This window comes from Bombus vosnesenskii, unplaced genomic scaffold (genome assembly GCF_011952255.1).
Source record: "Bombus vosnesenskii isolate JDL3184/JDL3185 unplaced genomic scaffold, Bvos_JDL3184-5_v1.1 scf7180000013357, whole genome shotgun sequence".
NCBI classification, from domain to species: Eukaryota; Metazoa; Arthropoda; class Insecta; order Hymenoptera; family Apidae; genus Bombus; species Bombus vosnesenskii.
Window position 1 is genome coordinate 726,446 of NW_022882991.1, and position 27,908 is coordinate 754,353.

Below are 27,908 nucleotides of genomic sequence, written 5' to 3' on the forward strand. Positions count from 1 at the left end.
AAAACGCTGCGAGATTGATGGAACTAACAGAACAGATTTAATGAATTTTACCAGTCTTCGTTTTATTAAATACTTCTCGGCATATTCCTTTTCATTTGTCGTTTTTATTATTCAATTTTATCGTTTCTTTTATATAACGATATTTTTGAAATAGATAGCGACGATGGTTTTTTTTTGCTGATAATTTGGCAGATTATTTTTCTTTCTTGGTTGTTATCGAAGTGTAATTAGTCGCTTAAGTAAAGCTTCGAGCGATTCTTGTTATCTCGAGGACATTGGGGACGTCGTATTAAATAAATTCGTGATCAGTTTGTTTAATTACTCATCGGGTGTTTACTGATTATCGTCCTTTGCAAATTACGTTGATCATGTATCATAAAGATTGTACGAAACAGCTTCTGCGGCACGCAATTTTCATATCTAGGTCACATAGTTATGTATGCATATATTGGTAGATGAAATAATATTATATATCCTAATAGCACATTATATCGAATTTCACTTTGCAAATTAAGTGCATTCAAAACAACTCCTACATCACTTTATAACACGTTTATTAATATTCGAATTTAATCCAATTCAATTTCATATTTTACAAATTTCATCGCTTCGTCATTGTAAATTCCTACAATTTCCTATCTGGTTATACTTTTTTGCGTTAATTAACATAAATACATTTTATATATTATAACAATAACCACGTAACTCTAATTCGCCAATCGGTAAGATCTAATCAAGTAATCGATTAAACTACCAGAAAAATACCTAAAAATTGATCAAGATATAGATACAAGGAATTGAGCTTGCAAAAAAGAGTTTTCCGACAAAAAATAAAAATCGTTCGTGGAAGATTAGTATTAATTTCTCATCTTATAAATTAGATTAATCACGAGAATTTTTAGTAATTTTTCTGCTCGTCGTAATATTTCATTTCTTACCTATTTGCGCTTATATGAATCAATTAATAGAATTTAATTTTACACGGTACTAAAGAGTCTATCCAACTTCACCTTGCCATTTAGGCAATATTTCATCAAATAATCACATCCATCAAATAATCCATCAAACAGCTCAAGGAAGAATCTGGAAATTCATCACCATTAAAAAGTTCGTCACGAGGGATCGACATTCCAAAGGAGAGTTTCAGAAACATGAATGAAAATCGTTGAAGGAGGGTTGGCCTTAATTAATAGCGCATGGAGGGTATTCACACTGACGAAAGGCGAGCTCGTTCATTCTGGAGACGTCAATGGCGAGATTTCGCATGGTTTGGAGGATGTTGACCTAAATTTACGGAAGGGACGAACTAAATGCACACCGCCACATCCGTACTGGGTGAATGATTACGGATAAAAATTCACTAGGAGGATCACTGCATGTGGGAGGTCGCATAAAATTCACGTCGTCGCTCGAGTAAAGGACAGGCGCAGTATTTTGATCGAATGGCGAGTGACTTAATAGTTTGCCGCGTGTGAACATCAAAGTTTAGTAGAGTAGCTTAATAAAAGTGTTTGATCGATGGAATCCAAATCGTTAGATTTTTTGGTCGAGCAGGGTTTTACTCGATAATAACAAATGATAATAATAAACATGATGATGATGATAATGATGGTATTATTTATGTTATGTTTAAGTTATTTAGCTGTGGCTACCACGTACTCGACTAAATTAGTGAACGTGCCTATACGAGCTTTTAATTGAGCGATGAGGCCAATTCTCTTGCAACGGGCTCGCTATTTCCCTGGGATTCGATTTTTATCTTTTGACACGTTGAAAATTCCGGCGTACAATTCCATTCATCGAGAGCTTCGTGGCACATACTTCCAATTTTCCGTAGTTTGATTGTCAGGTAACAAGAGTACCTACCATCGAAAATTTGCTGCAAAAAATGAAAGAAATGTATTAGCCGAGATCGATTCGACTAGGAATTGATTGAATTTGAAAGTGATGATAGTCTGCGACAAGGGAAGTGTTTGATCAGTTTGATGTGATCAAATTTTTAACAGAGACTTTTTCGTATATTTTAAGTGGAAGTTTCGCGTTTTCAATGAAATTTGATTAAAAGCGGCGTTGAAGTTTGTTGTAAAGGAAGAATAACGGTAGATAGAATTTTAATTGAATTTTAGAAATATTGTGATTTGATTAGAGATTGAAATTTTTAGTTTACGATAAAACGTAGAATTTGGAACACTATTTTTATTAATTATTTTCATTTTAAATTTCACGACTCGAATGAATTAGTTGAAATTATTTGACTTATTGATTAGAAAAAATGGGTCTGCGAAATTATAAAATAATTATAAAATTATTAAATTTCGCTAATTTCTAAAGACATTTTGTTTATTATTACACTACGAAAAATTATCAAGTTCTCATCAGAGGTACCAATATTATTATATAATCGTCGAATTTCACCAGGTAAAAGATATTATAAAATCGACATACAGAAGCAAATTTCATTAATTTGGCAACAAAATTAGCGAAACGCCATTCTCAATTTAATTACTTGGCAATTAGAAATTGTTCGATTTCACGAAACATACATTCAACAACCAACTAAACAGAACGAATTTGTCTTAATTATTGTTTCAAATATTTTCACATATTTTTAACATTTTTATTAATTTGTTAAATATTCCCATTTATGTGTGTGTTTTAAATATTTCTATCAATCCCTCTAAAAACTATTGTCTCCCAGAAATATTCAATTTTCACAAACGATAGTTTCATTCTGTTAATTATTTTCTTATCGCAGTTCTTTTACTTGATAACCAAACTTTTATAACGACTAACTATTTTAATAACTACATTCGTTACTTAAAAAACCATCAAATACTTTCTATACAACGATCAGATAGATACATATCTATACGAAATCATTAGCCTACTCGATCAATCATAGGACAAGACAGCTTCTTCTCAAGTTAATTCCATTCGTATATAATTCACAAAACAACCTTGCGTCTCTTCATCTATCTCAAACTAACTTTCAAATTCAGAAGAATCTTCATAAATAAAACGAGACAGATACATCAAAAGCCAAAAGCAATTATAACTTCGATAAGTCGAGCGAAATAAAAGACATCGTGTATAAAACCATTCATCGAGGTTAGCGAAGAAACGAAATGCTCGCAACTGTTTCGGTACACGCCATTTAAAAAGTGACGAATAGCATTCTTGGCGAGTCAGAGCCGAGCAAATCGTCGAAAGTAAAAGGAAAGTCGGAGTACACCGGATCTCTGTGCGTTGTCGTGCGTCGATTATGCGAGAAGCATGCATGCTCGGTTGATTTAACTCGACTCCGTTTCACAGAAAGACTTATTATGAAAATGCGACTACGGTTTACAGTTCCTTGCGGTTAATGGGCCCTGAGAGTGTGACAAGGCTCCGTTTAAAAATTTGCACGCGAAAACACGTGCGTGCACACGATCTCTCAAGCAGTGGGAAAAGAAAGTTAAAGAGCCGGAGGTTCGCTCTTAAAATAAATCGTCGGCCAGACAAAAATGTCGCTGGTCTATAGGAGCGCCGTCATTCAGCTATTTCATGTATTTTTTTTTTTAGTTCTTTAATATTTCGTCGTATATACGTTTTATTAATATTAGAACTGTCAACGATTGAAATATAAAATGTATAGCGAAAAAGAAAGGAGGATATATGCGAGCTTCGTAGTAACTAAACGTAGTAATCAACTTCTCCTTTTGTCAATTTCTCAATTTCGTTACTTCGTTATAATTCATTACGTAAAACAAGCTGCTTTCTCTCGCATGAGAAAGTTTTTCTTCGTATTGTCATTATTATTCTTTTAATTTGTTTTATGAATGTGACAATCTTTCTTTTATCAAATGTTGTATTCAAAATTTATCATTATTGAACGAAGAAAGCGTATAGTTGTGAAAAACTCTCAATGTTTCGTTTAATTCGTAATTTTGTATATTCCAGGCTGCAAATACGAAAATTTTGTTCTCTTTGAACGTTTCACTCGAAATGTATCGTTGAAAGTTTCTCGATGTAATTTTTTACCATCTTATTTGTTAATTATGGTCTTCTAGGAAAAATGTTGATAAGATTACGTATAATGAATGAAAAGAGTATCGAGTTGTAAAAAATACATGTTTCCGAACGGAACTGAAAGTGTGTAACTTATGATATGATTACGCTTCTGTGGAATCCTTGTCTCTGATTTAATTAAATATCTAACAAGACGCGATACACTGTTTTATACGTATGATGTAGCATAAAAATGTAATATACATCCAATATTTCGTTCGACGCAAATACAGATAGTTTGATTTTCGTGTTCGCTTTCTACAACTCGAAGCAAAAGATTGACGTCACAGACGTTCACCTTTGCTCTCATTCCTTCGAAGTATATTACTAGCGGAAAAAGAGAAGAGTAAAAACTAATTATGTATGCATGTTTTAATACCATGCTTAAAGGAACAGGAAAGAGAAAAAGAATCATTCGCGTTAATGGCGTTTTGGTTATTGATCAGTTTTTCTAATATACAACTTCCCTATTGAACAAAGTTTCTGTAGTTTTCAGAAATGTTCTATGTATAATTAAATGGAGAAGAAACTTAAATTGATTTTATCGTGTTAGTATTTTTTAAAACTTATTCCTCTAACAAGATAAAATTGTGAAATTATACCAAAAAAATAAACCGAATAATAACTACTTAACTAAATTCTACAGACAATTCTGTATAAACGAGAGCAACAAGGAACAAATCAAACAGTAACGATTCAATTTAAATTCTGAAAATTATTCTGCTTAGGCGACTGTAGCAAGAAATAAGTCAGATAATAGCGAGTCAATTAAATTCTAAGAACAATTTTACGTAAACCGTTGCAAATAAATAATTTTATAGAAGAAAGAAAAGAAACAGCTGTGATAAATAATGAAACTCGAGTAAACAAAAGTAAATCAAATAACAGTTATTCTATCGAAGTTCTAACACTAATTCCGTAAGAACGACTGCAACAAGAAATAAAATTCGCAAATAAGCAAAAAAAAAGAAATCAAATAATGGTTATTCAACTATAGTTTTGAAAATGATTCTGCATAAACCTTATCCGTTATCAGTAACAGAAAACAAAAGTCGAACTATGTTTGCGACGCTGGAAACTGTCGCTATTAAAAAAACACAGTTAACTTGCAGTTAATTTACATCGTCGAAGAGACAGTATCAAATTCATTTGCGACCCGGTTTACTTGTACAGTTAAATCGGAGCGGCCGGTGTCCCATTTCCCTTTCTTTTTAAATCCACGTTCCAAGACGATTCACTTCCGGCCAGCCGCCCCGGTACCATTTGAATTCAAGGCTCAAACGCATCCTCCACTTCCTGCCACTTTCTTCTAACGTCTGGCCGCGCGAAAAACAGAATTTCTTTCCAACTCGAACCGCCGCCAGTCTCGCGTTATTTGTTCTTGTTTCACTCTTTGAACTCGCTCGCGTTCGCGGAAAGTCTTTACTCATTGGAATCCAATTAAAATGACACGTGCAGTCTTTATAAGCTGCTGAGTAATGCCATACTATTTATTGAGACGCTTTTACAACATCGTGGTATACTTTATTAGCGACGATGTAACGCAAACGTTTGTATTATTTGTATCGTGACGCTTTTAATAATAAATAATATTTTAGTTTTATTGGTATATTTTCAATAGAATATTCGATAAATTGGACGATGAGTGATGTTTGATGAATATGTACTGTTTTAAATATGTGAAAATATTTCATAAATAGGATGATGAGTCATAAAAATATAATTTATAGATCGTGGAGGTTCAAGTATTGGTGGGAAAGTTAAGTATGTAAAAATATGTAGAAATACATATGAATATGTAACATGCAAAAATATGCAAAATGTCCAAATAATGTACTCGTTTTTATAATGCTTAGAATATAAAATTGAATCTCTATTTTGGTAGAAAGATATTTCATATAAACATTCGAAATTAATCATTTCGATTTGATTTATTTGATTATTTATTTTAATATTTGGTTTGATTTATATAAATAAGCAAAATTGATATCTATATAGTACACATAAACTGTTAATAAATATTAAGAATTATATAATATACGAAAATCATATAATTTAAGTATTTATATAATGAAAATTTGTTTAATTCACATTCATGATGAAACTCAATGTAGTTTCGTAGGAAGCAAAATTAGTTTAATAATTTTTAGAATTTTTATCTGGAAAATTTTCCATGAGAAATATGAAAAATGCGTTTGTGTCATGTTTGAGGTAAAAATTTTAAAAACTCGCTTCTAGTACCGTGGACAAAGAGAAATTATTGCTTAATCGACAAATTAGATTATTTAAAACATGATAAGTTATAAATTGAAGTTTGATATTTATTATCCAAAAGAAGAACATTCGCGTGTCTTTTTTCTAGAGGAATAATAATTTTTTTAAAGCGGCACAACGCAACGGTACACGGCCTCTTTATTAACGTTACCTGAATACTTGAAATCCTCAGACGAATACTTGTGCCAGTAATGGTAGAATTAATTACCAAATTACTGGAGTTGCTAGCGTGTTTAATCCGGAACATGTGCCGCAAGATTTCCGGATATTTCTCGTTATTCGCCGGAAACGCCGGAACTGTACAGGCCGTGCAAGGAAGCACGTGCTATCGTGTAGACACATTCCGGCAAATGTTTAACTTTCCTTCTAATTGATGGCTCGTGTAATTAACGTGACATAATTTATATTGTATGTCTCATATATATATAAGTTATCATATATCATAAGTTATATATATATCATATATATATATATGATGGTACAACTTATACTACATAATATTAAGCCGTCATATTTGTCAACGAAATGAATGCTTTATGTTCTTCATGCTAAACGACCACGCAGAATTAACATATCGTGTTTCTTCTGATATATGGTTCGATACTTCTATTAGATTTCATAACCATTTTGTGGATTACTCTGTCGTCATAAAATATTCATGTAACCGAGCAAAGTAAATATTTTACGAATATATACATAATTCTTTGTCTTTCATTCAATGGAAGTTATAACATTGGAACCTGATTCTAGACAGTATGTTCAGAATATAAATACTCAAATTTCTCTTGCATGTATTTTCAAGGAACTGGAAGTTTTAAATTTCACGAATATCATAATAGTCAGTGCACTCGTTTTACAAAAATATCTCCACGTTCAAAAAATAATTCTGAGGCATATTAGGTTTTATAAGCATCATCTGAACTTTGAATATTCGCTTTCTACGCTTTTCATGCGAACGCTTGAAATACAACGTCCAGTAAAATTAGTCTGAATCAAAAACATAAAAATGAAGGTATAATAAAATCTTTGTCCTTGAAACATTTCATTTAAAACAACAATTTCATATATTTCTATGGTACTCGTGCAAATTCTGGGAATTCTAGAAAATAACCGGTTGATCGAAAAACAATCAGCGAGAGCAATATTTCGCAAATATATTAATCGAACATACAATGAAAGTTACGATATCAAAACCGTATTCTACGAAATCTATCAAGAATACCGTACTCGTATTTCTTCTTGATATATTTCCGGACAATCGAAGGTTTCAAGTTTCATGAATATCAGAAGGTTTCATAAAGAAAAAGCGGAGCAATCGATGCAATCTTGTTACAAATATATCTTCAGCTGTCAAGGAGGTCCGACGTAGTAAATCCTATAATTATTAGTAGAAAGAGAGTTTATATTGAATAAAATATTCCTTCTCGAGACATCAACAAGACAGTTTCATTCAAATCAAAACCTTCATCCAGCAAATCCCACGAATTTTACAATTCCCTTAATCGTCCAAAGTCTACAAATCCTACAAAATCTACGAGATAATGGAACGATGAGAAAGAAACGAGGAAGAGGGTGGCAAACAAAACCAAGACAATTGGAAACCAAGACAATTTCATCCAAATAAAAACCTTCATCCAGCAAATCCTTCAAATTCTACAATTGTGTGCATCTCTTAATTCTCCGAAGTCTAAAAATCCTACAAAATCTACAAAACGACGATGCACAACGAAGAAGAAACGCAGAAGGGAATTAACAAACATTTCGTAAACGATGTTAACAATAAAAAGCAGGCGACTTAAAATATTCGACGGCGACAACGAAAACATCGTTGAAACGCATACGGCCGACCCAGATCTTTTTTCTCGGTTGCGCGATTCTCTCGATACACCTGCAGCTTTGCAGTCGCACAGAACCTGCCCACACTCCTCGCGTGTATCCTGTGTTCGATGAGTACGGAGCCAATATTATCGCAACACGCTTCACTGATTATAGGCTAGGCTTTGGCTGGCGGACAATGCGCATTAAAGATCGGCCGTGTAGATCGTGTGCATCTCCTATCCGAGGAACGTCGCCATGGAACGGATGATGCACAAGCGTTAGACGACACGATCGCGTCGCGTTGGCGTTTGCACGCCATTGCGCGCCGCATCGCTTTGGGGTCACTGGCCCATTTTATCGCGAATTTTATACCGCGTTCCGTGAAACCATCGAGGTTACTTGAAAATGATGATTTATGTATCTAAATTGTTCGGTTTGGTGAAATTTTAAGATTTGAATATTTTTGACAGGGGGAGAAAGATGTATTTTGCAATATTTTATTAGGAATTTTATAACGCATTCGATAGAATTTGAGAGTTATTTGGAAATGCTGTGCGAATGTTTTTAATTTATGATTTAGCGTAATGTAGAGGTAATTGGATTTTTCCGATCTTTGTAATTCGGATTTTTTTTTTATTTAAAGAAAAGTTTTTGAAATGGATATGTGATTTTGGTTAAGAGAATTTCTGTGTTCTCTTGCTTTCCAACAGGCGAAAATTTATACGCGACACGAGTGATATGAATATAGGTGAAAGCATCTTTCGTCTTTTTACTTTCGCATAGAATTGTAGAGAAGACAGTAATGTAGTTAGTGAATATTGGACCGACGATGGTTGGAATTTATGTTGCAGACATTTTATCGCGTGTTCTTTGATGTTTTGTAGGGGATGGTTGTAGACTTAGTAGGTATAATTTATAACAAATGTTCTACGAGAATGCTTGAGAAGAAATAGGTAAATGTATTAGAAAATATAGTAAGACCATTGCGAATGTCTAGAATTAAATCTCTTGAAGTACTCTAGATAAAGTGGATGGAAAAATTAAAAGATAAAACCAAGAAAGATTTATAACCGATATTAAAGGTACAGAGAGAGATTTATAACCTATATTAGAGGCATACTAAGTAATCAACAAATTCAAAATCTTTTTTTAATTGGATAATTTTGTTAATAAGAGGTAAAATATTGTACAAGCATAATATTAAGGCAAAAATGAAATTCTTCCTGTGTGAATGATATTCAAAATTAATTTAACTATTAATTTTCAATTTTTCAAAGTATATTTTTCAAAATATTTGAATACATTATATGAACTGTTATAAGATAATAATTAAATATTCCTATTGAATAAAGAAAAACGTAAGGTGACGCAAAGAAAATGAGAAAACTTTTGTCTTCTTCAGTTTCGAAATGTTAGATAGAATTTTAGTTTAAAACTAAGGGGGACAGAACACATACATTCTCGGTACTTTTGATGCATTTATAAGCGGATAAAAATAAATTTAGCTGGCAACTTTAACTTTCAAGGAATTCTTATCAAGTATTTGGAGAAGAGTAAGTTTAGCGGAGTAAGTTTTATAGTCGAGGAAACACTTCCGCTTCGGTTTCGAAGAATTGTACTAGAATGCAATAAGGTTTTATAAGATACATACCTAGTATAACTCGAGAGATACTCTGCCGGCTATTTCCTTATGAAATTGAATAGATCGCGGATCCTTGTTTCACGAAGACTTGCCTATTCAACCATGAAGGACTTCCTTAGGTCTAGAAAGCTGTACACATGTAATCATTTCTATTCTGTGGGAACATAACAGTACTCTACATAATTCTAACTTCGATACGATTATTTTTCCAGATATGCCCTTTATTTTACCAAAAATGTAAGATTACGTTACCTTTAGCTATAAATCAAAATCAATGAATAACAATGAATAATAAGTTTATCTACTCGATTATTCTATCAGTACAATTGGGATATTTGATCATCAGTTACAATTAAATCTCTTGAAGTACTCTAGATAAAGTGGATGGAAAAATTAAAAGATGAAACCAAGAAACAAATTTTATTTTATTCAATCGATCTGTAATTACAATTAACGATTAAATTAATTACCTAATTGTCTATTGGGTTAACAAATAACTATTAAAATTTTCTTCGTTGCGTGAAATTAATATTTGAGTCTAGCCCCTAACGTAAGTAGCAATCAGTTATCGTCATTATCCATGTTCACTTACACATATGATACACATTACACATTCACATACAACAAACAGGACTTTAATTAAACCTTGATTGAATAGAACCTTAATTTATTTCAATGAAAACCAACAATTGGTGATTGATGATTAATATTACTCTGTATTTAATTAACGATTGATGATTGATAACTAATATTTATAATTACCGATCGATTAATTTCATCGATAAATTAAACCATCGATTATTGACGATTAATCTCTCATAATTGTAAACATTAATCTTGCTATGATGTCCCAATGTTGTATTTTTTTTTAACAAGACAAAAAACCTTTTGGGCGTTTCAATAAAAACTGTATCATAAAATGAAACTGAAAATTCGGTAATATTAATAATAATTACGAATTTTTCATAATTTCTTCGTACATTTACGAAATATTTACGAAATAACCATAGAAATATGACTAAATTGAAAATGTTTGAAAGTATATAAGAAGGTTAATGAATCGATCGAATTAAGAATTTTAACCGATTATTTCCCAACACTTTCGATCGTATCTTCTCAGAAAGAACCTAAGGTATAGAAAATGAAATAGATATCATCATAAATCTATGGAACGTGTGAACTGACCATGTAACGTGCTTGCTAACATATTCTATCGATTCTACAAAGACACGTAGTGACGTATACATGGAGTTGTATGAGTCAAATTCTCAACTTTCCATTCATACTTCATACCTCGCGGCCACATGTACTACGATCAATGTAGTATACATGTAACACGAATAAGAGACTGGATAATAGTTGGCGTTCTATTAACGGTAATCGAGGACAGGAAATTGTATAGTTCGCAAGCAACAAAAAATGTCATTTCTCTTTTCTTTACCTTGCATTGTGGTGTTCGTGTTTTCATGCGCTAAAATCAATATCGTAATTGTAAAACAAGATAGAAATTTTCTATCATTCCCGACGAATGTGTCGTCAATACTGAATAATAATTTTAACGACGAATTTGTGTTGGAGCATTGTAAAGAAGATCTGGGAGAATTAATGGTTTCGAGAAATTTAGATTTGGCGTTATTTGAAAAGTATGTTGGTTGGATCAATGAAAAGAGGGAAAACATAATTAGATAAATTTTCTGTTTTTTACAAAGAAATCAAAATTTTACTTGTCTTTGATCTCATGTCAAATATATCTCTTTCTCTAGCGTCCTAAACAATTCTATTCAACCCTTGATTTTTTTCACGGCAGTCTTACGAAAACATCTCACAAATCACGATCGATATCTGCCAAACATCGAATCGCGAAGCTTCGTTCGATTACTCTAAAACTCCGATTCGTCTTCTACCTGTCCCTAAGGATTTCCTCGAGATTCGAACCGAGTAACTCAACCACAAAGCGGCCACGTTACGCGATTCACTGCAAATGGAACGTCGGTGTTCCAACTTTCGGACAGTCGAAATCGAATTCAAACTTTTCTCTGACAGTCTGATTCCAGAGTCTCAAAAGGATTGGTATTTTAAGTTGGCTACTTGTAATTAATGCTCCGTTGCATACCTCAGGTACCTATATCATTTACAGAATATTTAATACAATTGAAAAGTTGTTAGAATGTTGTTATAACAAGGTACTGATACAAATCTATCGAGTTACTAACAAGTAGTAGTTGCTGCAATAAAGATCTATTCGAATGGCGGATAATGTATTAGATCTCAAAATTCAAATCTCAATAAAAGAACAAAAATGTATCTTATCGTGCCTTTTCACAGTGCGTAAATTTAATTGGTTCAGTTCGTTCCCAAATGATATTAAAATTTCACAAAACTTCCAAGCTCACAATTTCGCGAGATGTTTCTTGCGACAAATAAAATGAATTATTTATTTCAATTTTTCACCTGGCTTATTCGATTTATATTCTTTCGTAATGATTTTCAATTTCCTAATCAGAAGTAGATATCCGAGAAAGACTATAGTTTCACTATTGTCCCAATAAATGAATAGTTCTATTGAAAAATTTTAAAAAATCATTTATCTATCAGATGATTAAAATTTTACTCAGATTTAAATCATACTATAAAATCCAACGAATAACTGTTGATTAATTATTTTCCTACTCTTACAAACGGCTTTACAATTTTTGATCGACCATTATTTTATGCAAACTACTGCCCATTTAATCATTTCCTGATTAATCTATCGCAATTATCACTTCTTACACAAGACGAGCAGGTGTCCTAATACTTACGTACGTGGGTATACATGTAGAATGTAGAATGCAGACAATACGGAGACGATCCATTTGCACGAGATGCTTGCGATGTGTCGGTGCACGTGAACGAGCAAAGAGGGACGGGGACAGAGAGAGAAAAAAACGAAGAAAAATTAATATCCGCAGAGAAGATAGCGAGCTTATCGGCCGTTTGCCAGACAGGCGGCACCAGTCGTGTTTCGTCTCTCGATCGGTTTAGGCGAAATCGCGTTCACATTTAATTACGATCGTTCGATTTTCGCTCGATTCGTGACGTGTGAATATCGTTCAATTTCTACCAAAATATTTCAGTGCACTCAGAAAAATTTGTAAAAGTACTGAGAAAAATTTGTAAAAGGTTTCGCGTAATCGGAAGTTCTATTAAACGCAAGTGAATCGATTGAATCACGAAGGAAAGTCCGCGAATCGTTTGTTCGTGGTTTTCGTTTGTGAGTCGATGTTTCCTTGAGAAATGGAATAATCGATCGTCCCTTGAGATTTACTGGAATAAAGGTAGAAAGAGTTGTGCAGGGTTCTTGGAATATCTTTGGATCGGATCGTAGGGTTTATCCGTGGGTGGCGAAAAGCTATTTTGCGAATTCGTGAAGATGCGGAGGGTTATTGAGTGAACGCTGTTTTGTCGTGATCCCTCGATCGCCTTTTGTGCGAACGCGTATTTTCTGAGAACTCTGGAAAGTATAGAAAAGCATTTTGTATAAACAAGGATTGAGTTGTATGAATTTTTGTATGATTATAAATATCTTGTGAGTTTTAACCCTTTCAAGGTGGAATTTTTCGAATATTAAAAAATAAATTTTCCTTTAAAATTAGGTGAAATATCTAATTTTATTACCTACATCGTGACTTCTGTAAATTTTTATAAATATTATAATTATCGTAAATATTTATACATTAATTTTCCATTAAAAATATAATTACATACAAATAAGAATAATTATATTAATAAAAAAAGAACATAAATTAAAATATCAAGTCAATTTGGCCGAAAACGAACAATTATTTTGTAATGTACAATGTACCCCACAGTAGATACATGTAACACGAAAGGGTTAACATTTGACGACTATTCTACTGATCGTTTACAAAGAATTATCAATAGTTTATTTCATTGGATTTGTAATTGATTGAATCGTTATCTCTAATTTTATTATCAACTTTGTTAATTGTTATCAATTTAATCAGTTGCAGATATGTACCTGTACGATTGACTCACTCATATTTCTTATTTACTATTTATACTTTCCAATGCACATTGTTGGAAAATATTTCTCTGTAATTAAAATTGCCACTTAAGAGCAATAATTGATTTAACTTAAATAAAATGAACTGATCAAGTCTGAAACTCTTTTCATGAAACTTTTTGTTCACTTCATTAATCGATTCGGTCTATGTAACTTAGTTTATGTTGACAACAAAAGAAACGCGATACCTGAATATCTTTATTGCACTTTGCAGTTCACGGTTTATATTCGGAACTAATTAACAATGCTTCGCTTGTTACGTATTTTTAATACTTCTTTGCCAATGCTTGCCCCACAAAATTTTCCATACCCGGAAACAATTTTATAACTTGAGGTTTCTATGAGTTCTATTTATCCTCCTTCTTTTTTTTTTGCAAACATTCTTGCATCAGGCAAAGAAAGCTGAAGTAAATATCGAAATAAACAAATCTGTGTTATACATTAAGAAGTTCAAAGTTCAAGAATTTGTCCAATGAATTATTTCTCAGTTTCAACTTTTCCAACAAATCGTCCAACAATTTTTCGTACAAATTTAATCAACCAATATTTCAATTTTAATTAACCAATACATATTTTTCTTCAACATAAACGTTGAAAATGTACCGTACAAAATTCCTCGAAATTTGCTAAAAATCCAATGCATCTTGATCTGACAAAAGTTACCCCATTCTCGAACGCCCTTTAATGTTCGTCAATTAAATACAATACAACAACCCGTCAATTATTCCACCGTAACAATAAATACCAGCGAACCATCGAACCATCGAACCATCCCGCTGAACCAATCCAAACAATCATCGCCGCAAGCTTGTCCGTAAACCTAACTTCTTCAAGCGCATCTCTCACAATTCCTCTGTCCATATGCTGGTTCCCAAAGACTTGGAAGCACCTTTCGCGTGCCACCGAGGACCATGTCCTTTGTACTAGAATTTTCTAGTAGCAAATAGAAGGCGACAGTGTCGGCCGATTCTCGGCACTCGGGAGCAAAATACCGAAAACAAGATCAGAGGAAAGAGAAAAAACACTGGAACATAAAATACAGAGCTTGAGAAAGAAAGAAAGAGAGAGAAATAGAGAGATAAAAAAGGAAAGAGAAGGGAGTTTCACTAACATGACGCTTGGAACAAGCGTCGCGTCGTTGGAACGGAATTTCACGACCGCGTTTCTCGTCTCGCGACGAGTTTTTCGGTGCTGGCGTGTGACGCCAATGGTGTCGAGACGAGGGGCCGCAGGAAGAACCGAAAATAAAGTAGACAGCCGGCGAGAAACGCGTATGAATATGCGTGTGCTCGGCAGCCCTCTTGCTGTGCTTAGGCTACCGCCTCTCGCCGTGTTGGTCCGGCCAAAGGAGGAAATTTTTAGCTCGTCGGTATACATTCGTGTATACAATGCGTCTCACAAACGTAAAACCGCCCTGAAATTTTCAATTCTTACGTAGGTACAAGATACGGAACGGTACACGACAATGTCTGATTAGAGGTATCGCAAAATTTTTGAATAAAACAGAGAAGAAGCCAGATATTACTATGTTATCGTTAGAGTCTCATTTTAGTGTACATTGAGTACATTTTTCGAATAATAAGCTACTACATATTCCGAATAATAAGATACTTCAAGTAAGACATCTATTCATAGATATTTGTTGATTCTATAGATATGAATATACTGAAAAAAATAAATGCAGCTAAAAAATCACATAAATACAAATTCGTTCCATTGGCTAGGCGTTATAATGAATGCTTTACGTGAAATGTTTTACATATTTTATACTTTCGATGTATTATCCGTATTTTCTACATTTTTACACTTTGAAATTTATTTACACAATAATGAATTTTCAAAAATAGTGTTCCTTAGTTGTAGTACGAAACGATTAATTTTGTATTATTACCTAAAAACTCGCTAAATTTGATAAGGGTTATTTTCATCACAAGCGCCTCGATTGATGATTTTTGGATGATTTTATATTTTATAGTTATGAGACGCAGTGTTACAGACGTAAAAGCCTTTGCGATGCATCAGCCTCGGTAGACAGTTTACACGACTGCTGCATCCGTCATGAACATCTCTGCTCCTGTTATTTGTCTTAATAATTCTACGTCCGTGTCGTCCTATTTCGTGGAGATCCACTGTGTGTAAATATTTTAAGGAAATTTTTCACGAGACCGTCTCGACTACGTCGCACAGTGGCCATTGCTCTCGCTCGTTTTCAAGGGGGAGGATTTTTTCTATTACATTTTTTGTCATTTTTAAAAGAGCTTGCTAAAAAGAGCGTTGTTCATTCTGCCTGCATGGCTACGTTGGAATTTTTGGTTGAGTTGCTTGGGAAGCAATAGATAGAGAGATTTTAAGGAGCTAGCCAATTTATTTGCGATTGATGGTTTGAGAAATGGAGTAGACTTTTTCGTCTTTGAAAGATGGATGATTAGATTAGATTAGATGCTGGAATTGTATATGAAGCGGCAGAAATTTTTATGAAAACATTATACGGTGAATCATTAATCGTAAAAGAATTAAGAGATAATTAATTTCTTACAAATATCGGTAAAGTATTTCTCAAAACTGTTATGGTTTATAAGACACAACTATCTTAGTCATTTTGTATCCTAAATTATTGTATGACTCACGCGTAAATCGTTATTAGTAATCCAAGATAAGAATGTAAGTTTTGGAAACAAAAACACACCTCGCAAGCTCATATATCTTCTGATAATATTCTCCAAATTTTTCCTAAAATTTGTCCCATATCTACTACGTTCTTTCAATTTTATGACAGGCTTAAGATTTCCTCATAAGCTGTTTCACTTCGGACAACACACAGTGGTTTGCACTTTAGATGGCAAATTGTTTTTCTTTTCGATAGAAAACCTTGTGTCCTAAAATTTACATGATCGGGTCTATTCTATTCGACTTCGGTCCTAAAATTTCCCCAGACACGCTTCCTACGTAACACGTGTTCGACCATGTGTCTACCGCTTTCATAAAAATCACACAGAAGCTGAATTTTGTAAGAACTCGTATGAGAACAGGATCGATGGATGACGCGACATACTTTCTTTTTCCAGAACACTATGCTTTTAGCGAGCATTTTTAGTTGAGTCTTGCGTCTCCTTTTCTTGTTACGTTTTTACGATAGTGTTGGTAATGAAGCATGTGATACCATTTTTTTATGAAGATGAACTGAAATGCTTTTTACTATGTACTCTGACGTTATAGGAGGATAAAACGAGATAAGGTTTACGTCTGCGGGAAAGTTCTTTCGATTATTAGCTCTCTTAAGGTTTATTCTAATAATATAATGATAAAACGTTTCTGTTTTTCGTTCAGTGAAATATTCTGTAATTTAATTAAACTAATTTAATGGTTGCAAAAAAGGTTGCCCTAGAAAATTTTACAGTTATTAAAGTAACGTTCTATAATAATACAGATTTGTTTCTCTATAAATAGCACGTTTTCGAAAAGTTTCTCCGTGAGTCTGAGTTTTTTAAAGTTACTTACGATTTATAAGATCTCGTAACAGTGTCTGCTATACTATTTTTTTCAGTGCTTACTGAGAACGTCCATTCATGATCATCGCAGATTTTTCAAATTTCGTGCAAACTTTAGAACTGCGTAAATATAGAATCTTGTTCTTATTTTAGCGATGTAATTTTTTTAGCAAACGTAACCTGCGTAAGCAGAAATTTTATATTCTTTAAATACAAGAATATTTTTCTTCTACCGTCGACTGAAATATCGTCACGAAATTCCACGTTATTTTCGAATGTTCTCTGTCACAGTTTCGACAATTCCAAGTTCCTCGTTCTCGAATTACTAAAACAAGGATAATATTCAATCTACTTTCCATTATTTTTCTTACTTAAAATGCTCATATAAATGTTATTCCGAAATTTTTATAAATACCTTTAAACGTTATTCTATATAAAACTTCTTGTTCAAAACTTTCGACACACCCTATACATTCCTCATTTTTAAAACGTCCATTCAAATTCATGTTTTTGTTATCGAGATCCATTCGTACGGACTTTATACTTATTTTAACACACAAGATTTATACGCGAATTTTTATGCACCATTTTTGAAACACTCGATGCACAAAACTCCCATTTCTCCCCCAAACTTATCCAATTACAACTTCACGAATCTCAGCCAATCTTTTGGTTGGATTTCCGCGAAATCCTCTAGAAGGGGCATCCGTCGATCATAGAGAAGTCATTCAACACTGTCAAAGCCGGCAAGTTCTATCACTGAACGCTCCATTAGTCCACGATAAACGCTATCGCGCGTCCTATTTTACTTGTCCTATACGATCTGACAGCGCCAAGTATCGCCGCGGTTCTCCCTACGTCACTGCGTGCGTAGTCACGTGACGACGACCAGTCGAGTCACTCTTTGGCCCTCAAGAATCGTTCACAGACACGATTCACGATTCAGTTTATCGTGACCCGCGATGTGTTCGGGACTGTGCCTTAGATCTCCGATACATGTTGGCTCTGGGCAACCAGAATGGCCGTCTCCTTTCACGGGTAATCCAAAGATATTTCGACCTTGATACACAAACGCGAACTGATCCTCCGTGAATGTTTTATCGCGGATCGACTATCGGTGACTTATTATTATAAGCCGAGCGAGGGTCTTAAAGTGTGCCATTTCAACGAGGACAGTGTCGCGGCTGTGTCTAGCACGAGTTTTACTCTCCACGCGTTTCTTTCTTTTCTTCTACCGATTGATAATATGTATATTAGCGTGATATAACAAATATACAAGTGAGTTTCTTTTATTTTAAGATAAGATGGATTGTGTGTGATTTTTTGGCCGTTTGATAAAGAAATGGAGAGGAATGGTGAAAGCACGATGTGAAAGGACAATCGAGTATATACGATTGATAGTTCCATGGAGTATTATATTATACTGTGCTCGTTTTAAACGATTCTCTGGCTAAATATTAAAAAGTGAAAGAGTGGAGAAATTTTAGTTGTCTTTGTGATTTTATTCGGTGCACCAAGTTTTTAATCTATTTATGATTAGATGTTAGAAGATTCATGTAATTATGTTGGACTTCTTGAGTTGTGTTTAAGAAGTTGAAAATCAGAGATGTTTAATGTTATACAATTTTATATGGATGAACGAAAATGAGATAGAGGACAAAAGTGTGTTTGAAGAGGTAGAGTGAAATGGAAACTGGAGATAGTGGCTGAAAAATTGACGCGAGTGTATAGTTTCGATCGACGAAAATGTTGAAGCATATGAATCGAACTGGACGACCTCGGGTCGTCGTGAGGAAGAGGAAAGGTCGTTCGTTATCCAGAAGCTGGCCTGGCACACCGAGGCCCTTATCGATTGTCTCGAACGAGGTAAAAAGATTCGTTTCGTAATTAACAAAACACGACGACAGCCTTTATCGTTTAGTTTGTATCTTAACACATTTTGTGCGGGAGACAAACATATCTATCGTTGTATAGTCAAACGTAATTTTACTAAATATTAGTCTCAAAAGAAATATTTCGTCTAACTGTGAAAAAACGTAGTAATTGTAAAAATATATAAAACAACATTTTGCGTGCTTTTGGATAATTACGATATTTGTTGGTTTTAATTAAATGCAAGGTAAAATATAATGAATATGTTAATATATGTATATCAATAGTATAAATATGATGATGCAGAATATAATATTCCACTAGGAAAAAAATCCAGTATTTGATGTCTAATAAATAGTAAAAGTTAAAATATGTTTTGATATTTGGTAGCATACGAATTGTTTTATTAACATTCTATTTCACCCATAATGTTTTCAGTGAAAAACAATTTGTAAATATCGCTATTTCCTGAATCGTTTAATTTTTAAGCAAACAAGTGTACAGCACGAACTTTGCATTGAAAATTTCTCCAAAAGGCTAAACCCTGAAGAAATATGTGGCTTTGATACGCAACGTGTTAATAAATAGATTAATCTTAACAAGCGCGATATCTTAACGAGCCATTTCGTTTCTCAATCGCGCAACGATATCGTAAAGAAAACATAGGATCTCGTTAGTTTAAACTAACGAAATAAAAATCGAATGTGGTACGCTGCATTTACATACGCCGCAAATATTTCGTAGAATTATTTACGTGAATATTTAGCAAGCACGCGTTCGTGCTCGAATCAGGCGATGAGCATAGTCATAGAACGTTGGTATTTTTATGTTGGTAAATAGAATTCGAGGTTAGAAATTGTGGCAAGAGCGAGAAGGTTGTTGGTGGTATGATGCTGAATTCGCCGTGTGTTTATTGCTGGTATGCCTTATTAACGTGAATCGGTGAAATAATGGAATGCGTGGAATTCCATCCCATCGTTTGTCTCGTGGTAAATTGAGCTAAATATTTTTGTTTATCGTAATTAAGCGATTGATCTGATTTTCGTAGTGAAAAATTGTTCGTAATATTACGGTAGATTCGTTAATTTATAGATTGAAAAGACTACATTATTCATTGGAGCTTAGTTCTCAAATATCGATTTACAAGTTACATACGTGTATAAATACGTAATAGAGAAAATGTATGGACATATGTATAATGTATATATTCAATTAACATATTTCGTTGCGACATATTAATAGAAAATGGCCACTATTGATTGCAAATGTGTAACTATTTAACCTTTATTGTCAATTACATATATTTCACTGATTTACTTTTCTAACTATTATAAATCTATTTTAATTCTTTGTATTTTATTAGTATATTATTATATTAATATCAAACAGCTTATTTATAGCAAATTATTACCTTATAGATATCCTCATAGAAGTTAAAGTGAAACTACGTTAATTGATTATAACTTTTCTCGTAAACAAAACAAACTTCTAATTACCAATACTTAAACCTTATCCATTCAGCTTGCATCATTCTGATCTTCTATTCAATCTTTCCCTCTCTACGTCATAACGGACGCTCAAATATAAACCTCTCGACATTTGGAACTCGAAGTTTGAAAATATATCCAAAGTATAATATTTTCATATCATAATAATAATATTACGTTTACCATTATTACATCTTATCTTAGTTTTGTATTTTACTATTACTATAATTATCGCCGGTAACTAGCCAAGTTCGTATAAACAAATTGTTAAATTCAGTCTTATCAAAAACGAGGCACCGCGTGAAAAATTTCTATATTTCTATATTTTCGATTTATTTCGCATAGAATCACTCCCTTGTCTCTTGTATATTCATAAAAATACGAATCTTTATGCATTACATATTCACAGTCTGTGATTAACAGATTTCCGATAACCCTGTTCTTCGTTAACGTTTATTGAAAACTAAATGAAACGGGTTAGGTTTTGCTAGTGCATAGTTAGGTTTGTTAGTGTATCCCATTCGCGGCAGAAACGCTCGGCTTTATCGCTCGCTCGCGCCTGCACGCGCGCGTGTATGCGTTCGCCCACGCGGAGCCGAAGGCCACGCAGAGCGTGAATATATAACGAGGACGAGCGAAGATAAAGGGACAGGAATGCGAGGAGACGTAGCCCGATCGTTGGTTATCGAACGATCCGCGCGTAATTGCTACGCTGGGGATGAACACTTCGCACGACGTTCGCGTGTATCTGCGATTTCATGGGAATTCATTATGGTTGTCATTTAGCTGCTCTTCATTTTTGGAGACGCGTTTTTAGAAGTCGCATTGAGAATTTGATAAGTATATATCTAATTTAGTGGAGCTTAGCTGATAGACGTAGATATTCTGTGTTTATTTAGGCACATTCTAAGATACCTTTATGTGTCATTTTGCCTTTCCTAGTAGAAAAACTTAGAAATTTTATAGTTCTAGGTGCAAGGAAAATATAACATGTATGTAAAAGTTCCTTCACGAGCGTGGTTAATTCTATTTTCTTTCTTTTCTTTTTTTAATAAAATGTTCAACCCTTCGTAGTCAAATTCGATGGAATAGCAAATTTTGAATGTAACACCACATCGTCACATGTTTACATATACATCGATGCTAAGATAGAATTGTATTTAATATTTGATTTCAGGAAACTAAAACGCAAATTGTTCCTGGAACACTCAACTTTGTCGATTTTACTGCTTTTTGATTATCAAATACGTTCGATATATCAATATCTACATGTTGGAAATTTATGGAGCAATACGACGACACGTGATAAGAACAGATGTAGAGTGTAAATATAAGGGTTTTAAACTGGAACTGTTAATCTTGGTATACAATTCCTCCAACTATGTCCGATAAATTACTTGATTTATCGTACAATCGACATGACGTGACATGTAAAGTATAAATTCTTTCAGATTGTGCCATTTTAACAGTTAAATTATGGTTGAAAACTAGATAATCATAATCAGATAGATAATCATAATACGAAATGATATAGTAATAGAAAAAGTTGTTGAAAATAATTACTGATATAAGGTTCAGATTAAATATTGTGGTCGTAGTTCGTAGGCGTTAAGAGAATCAATAATGAGGCTAATTTCGAGACCAATAGTTACCAAGTTAAACGAATGGAGCACTGCTTGGACACTTCAATTTAAATTCATAATGCATCGATTAGTAAATTTTCAAATTATGTACTTGATAGTAAGATCGAGTGGATGTGGTTATGTGTATTTTGGAAATGTTTGACCATTAGATGAAATTGCCACTGGTACCAATGTATAACAGTCGAGTGTATCGATTATTGGTGGGATAATTTGAAGTACTGTTAATGCAGTCTAGTTAATGCAATCTAAAGAATAGAATATTCTTGTCTGCGAAAATCGAAAACAATTTTTTATTCTTTTTACGTAAACTTAACAGGTTAACGGATTTTTGATATCAATTTAGCATGTATTCTTATTCGGTTATTTTTAATTTCAAATTTGAATCACGACCATGACAGAAGCATTTATTTTTTACCACTATCTGGCCTTGAAAATGAGGATCCAAAAACAATATGTTTGATCTCTTATTGAAGTTATTCTCTAGAATTTTGAATAAAAATAATTTCGTGTATGTATTCATTTAAAAATTAATTTCTCCATTCACTTTCTACTTTTTATATATTATAATGAAACTTTCATAAACAATAAATGATCCTTAAATATTTCTTTCAAATATACTGTTGTAAAGTAGGATGACAATGTTTGGTTAACCTTAATAAGTAATATTTTTTAGAAAAAAGACAGACATTACACGTACATGTTTGTCCTCCATACACAATGCATTAAAACTGCTTGATCATAAAAAGAAAATATTGGAAAAGAATAATCGGACATTTGACGCGCACACGATTGCTACAAAAATAATTTCACCATCGAGACCCAAAAACATTGACCGGGATCGAGAAATATCGAAGTGTTTCGCAGTGTCACGGGCAACAATTACCAAACCTTGAGCGCTAGTGAAAACGTTGAAGGTTCATGACTAACAAAGCAACAGACTTATATTAGGCAATTGTTAATCAGTCGACCGAGTCGATCGATGTAAAGTCATTCGACTAAAACATTTATAGCAGAACCTTATTTTTCAGTGATTTATATTATTAAAAATAATTAACGTAGCGGAAAGAAATGTTAACCGATGATATCAGTAACCATAAACAATTTTTACTATCTGAGTTCAAAAAGTTGATAGAAAAACACGTCATTGATGGATTAGAGGAGAAACGCAGAAACTACTTGAACTTCGAACATTAGCAATTATAAAAAAGGAACTTTGGAAAGTGACGTACAAAAAATATTACACAAATATTAATTGTTCTATTGTAGATCTTAACATATCATTAAAGTGCCAAAGTGGCCCAACAGTTAGCATATTTTAATTTAAAAAGTAATTGTTATCAATGTGTTATAAATATTTCAATTTACCAATATTATTACGTAGTAAATTCTTGTAGAAGAAGACTCAGGATCTTCAACTAAAAATGGGCAAAGTTTCAGTTACTTGAAACTAAAAAACTAAAAGTCATTTCCACTTGATTGAAATTTAATTACACGGGCAATTCTGAACGACTTAACATATTGTTGACGGTATACTGTGAAATAAATGTTACTTCAGTTCCCGCACATCTTTGGAAAACATGTCTACGTTTATAAGATTAAAATCGAGTCACGTCTTTCGTCCGTGTAACGTCTTAGAAAATGTCGATTCGCGTCAACAATGTATTGAAAATATTGAAGTCAATCGGTTCGATCGGCTGATCAAAAGATGTCCAATGTAACGCGACTTAAGCGTTAAAGAATGACAAACACGCTGCGTTAGCGAGTCGCTATCCGATTGTTTATAATTCGTGGATTACGTAACGAGAGAACGCTCGTGGACATTTTCTGCATCGAATGTTGCGTCACGCGTTTCACGACTGTCCGTTCGCAAAGTCCGCGAACGGTACACGATTCGCCATTATAATTCGCGTCGGGCAAACAGAGCGTAGCGCGTGATCCACTTCGTTTCCCTTTTGCGCGTTTGTTTATGTGATCGAGCGGTGCTCATTGAGAAATCAGGTTTGCGACGTGTTTCGGACTGCTATGCTATAAATTTAATGATAAAGACAAGATATACCGTGACAAGCAAAAAATTCCACGACGAGAAGTGGCAAAAAGTGCAATACTTGCATTGGCTAATGAATGTCCATGAATATGTAAATTAATAAATTTCTCAGTTATCGAACGTAATTTTTATATATCTACAGTTGGTCGTAAAATGATATTTCGTTTGATAGCTAGTTAGATATCTAATATTTTTCATCGAAAGTTACGAGACAGTAGAAAAGAGAATCTACGAAAGATCTACTTTGACAAATAATATTTTATTTGAAATTATGAAAGAGTAAAAAAATAGATTGGCAGGAAATTTATTTTTTATGAATATTTGTTATCCTATTTTATGATGTTTCTATGGTAGATTATATTTGCATACATACACATATTGATAATTTTCGTCTTTCTATTAGTTTCAATATTAGGTATCATTCCTGAATTTTAAGTAATATTTGTTTACTTCTACGTGCATTAGTTTAGTGATTAGAGTGAGAACAGATGCTGAATATTTATAACTAGCAAAGAAATAATCTTTTCAAAAGAGCAAAAAATTTAATTAAGATTAGTAGACAACATATGCCGCAAAATGTATCTAAGAGAATATTTTCATAAAATTAAAAGATGTAAAAGATAGGAACGTCAACATTGAAAATAAATATATGGAGATTGCGACGAGCAAACAATACTTTATAAATATTCTTCAACGCGTACGTGATATTTGCTATACAGTTCTGTGGAGAGAAATTACGGTGCTGATGATAATTGTAGGTATAACGGAGAATTGGATGGTTGCTTAGCAAGAAAAAAGAAATGACTGTTCTTTTTAATTTTTTGCGGTCTATAGCTGGAATAATCTGTATAGCATACTTTCACCTGTAGCATCTTCGATATAGCGGTGAATCGTGGTTTTAAAAGGCAAATGAAATAAGTAGACACGGACAAGAGCGATTATAAGGGACTGGTTAGCTCCAGTAATCGATAATTAATGTACTTGCCCCATTATGTTGCTGAGATTTCTAAGTTGAAAGAAGCTTAGATTTCTCGCAAAACGAGTTTTACCTACAAATTGGACGAGTTGATGGTAATTTTACGTGTTAGTTCAAACATATCTTTAAGCGACTTGTTCTAACATAACAACTCTTCGGAATACTGACAAATCTAACTTAATTAGTATGTTCAATAATTGATATTATTATTATATTGCATTCTTTATGTAAGTTCAAATATCTATAATAGTAACTTAAAAATAATATTTTCTATATGTGTGAATCCTACAGAACTGTATCTTAAACTGTATCTATTCGAGTATGTTAGGTATATATATGATTCTCATTAAACCATTCAGTTACTAAGCTTTTAAGCTAATCTTGCCGTTCTATTTTCTTTTTTTACACTCGTATCCAAAACAAGAAAGCAATAAAATGGAATAAAATCTTGTAGAAAAACTTTTCTGAGAAAATGTTTACATAGGAAATAAGAATGTTCCATTTTTATGAATGAATATAAAACTTGATGTTGTTTAAAGATCATAGGTAAATAGCAATTTCATATTTCTTATTTTTCGTAGAAGAGCAATTTTAAAATTCAGCACATTGTCAACCAGTCCAACATCAAAGCTATTACTATGCATTTGAATCCGTATACAAGATTCATTATAAATATCTAGAATATTTGTATAAGCAAACAGCATACAAGTAAGTTAAAGTACAACATTTATACAGACGAATTGTACGTAAGTAGAATAGAGTACTACAATATTCATAAAGGCAGGTAATACATAATTAGTTGAAAAGTGATTAATTCCCATTATAAAATTATTATCGTAGCTAGTCTAAAATTTCTACACAGCATTGTGTATACGCAAAAGCATTCAGTCCAAAATTTCCGTAAATAATTTCTACGATTATTACATGTCAGTAGAAATCAATTAAAAGTTATAAATCACTGGAACCTACGCGCCAACGTTACGCGACGCATGTTGGTTTTACGCGTATACATATAACAGTGTAAACACACATGGATCTCGGTGATATGCATTTTCCAGCAACGCTTTGTAGGAAGGCGTTTCGTTAATTTCCGGCATGTCGAACAATATTTTTCGCGACATGCATGTCGCGTTTCGCATCGGCTATTCCCAATCGAATCAACGTATCGTCGACCGGTGGAAATTTAACTTTCATCCCGAAATTGGCTAAATGCTGTTTGCCTCTAACAATCGAGTCGCGAGGGAGCGGTTCTGTGAATGGCGAGTATAATCGGCGTATCTACCGGAAGTCCGGCCTACGGGTTCCGGCCCCGAGCCACACGCTCATCTCGTTGTCTCTCGGTGTTCTTTTTTTCCCCTTTTTTCTCCTCTCCTCTTCTCATTTTCCTTTTCTCTTCTGTTTTTTCTCCTTTTTTTATTTCATCGTGCGTATAGTGGTTGAACAACGAACGCTGTTGACCGAAAAAGAGGGGCACGAGCCTCCATGTAACTCGAGGGGGCGAGAGAAGTTGACGCAGCTGCAGAAGTCGCAGGTGGAACCGGATTAGATTATCAACGCCATTCCTGGGGACGACACGGCTGCTTTCGCGGAGGAGCTGTTTGTCATTCCAGAAATTCGAAACACGTTCCTACGTTGACGTTGCTCTCGAGCTTACGTTCTACCGATCGAATTTAGAGCGAAAATGGTAGTTTGATGAATGTTGACTGTAGAGGGAGGGATTAGACGAAGAAACTTTTTAATGGAAATTAAATCCCTTGTTTTCGGTGTAAACTTATGCATTGTTAAATACATGGCGTGAGATACGAGGGTAAAACATTTCGTTAAAATATTTCTGCATTTTTTAAGATATATGTGTGTACGTATAAGAATTACAGGGAAAAATGTGATAAGTACGATTTTATTGATTTTCCGAGTTCCATGTTATTTAGTGGTTAAAAAGATTGGGCTTAGCTTTTATATAATTAAAAAAGGGAGAAATCTATTAATTTTTTATTTGTATTGAGATACTCTTAAGATAAATAAATTAAACCGTTACTTGCACTATTATTGATTATATTGTTATAATACGTATATAAAATATATATAATACAATTGGTTGTATAGGAAATAATATAAGGAAGAAATACTCTAAAATATATTCATTCAAAAGCGTTGCTACAATTAGACAATTAAAAATCTTCTCTAAAAATAGGACGCATACATTTTACTATTCCTCTCAAACGCCGGCAAACTTGTTGAATAAATCTACGAGACTCATCCTGATATGTATCCCTAAAGGAGATAGCTCTCACGTCAAACAATTCCTATATTTTTAAGCTTCGGAAAGTGTGCCCTCTGCAGGTTTGCGAAAGGTGAAAGGTTAACGCGAACTAGAAAATGGTATGCAGGTTGCGTTGTAAAAATGCAAATATGTTATCATGGAAATTAGAAGAAAGAATGAGGAAACTAATTGCAGACGTTCTTCATGATTTTAAAGACATCATTTGAAATACTAGTGTTGCATATTATCGACTAAAGAGCAACCGATCAGGTCAAACTGATCGTTCGATAT

The 27,908-nt window shown here is 33.4% G+C and overlaps 1 pseudogene; it reads left to right on the top strand.

The window, feature by feature from the left end:
* LOC117237099 overlaps nt 1–27,908 on the top strand; it is a 122,768-nt pseudogene that overhangs the window by 75,514 nt on the left and 19,346 nt on the right.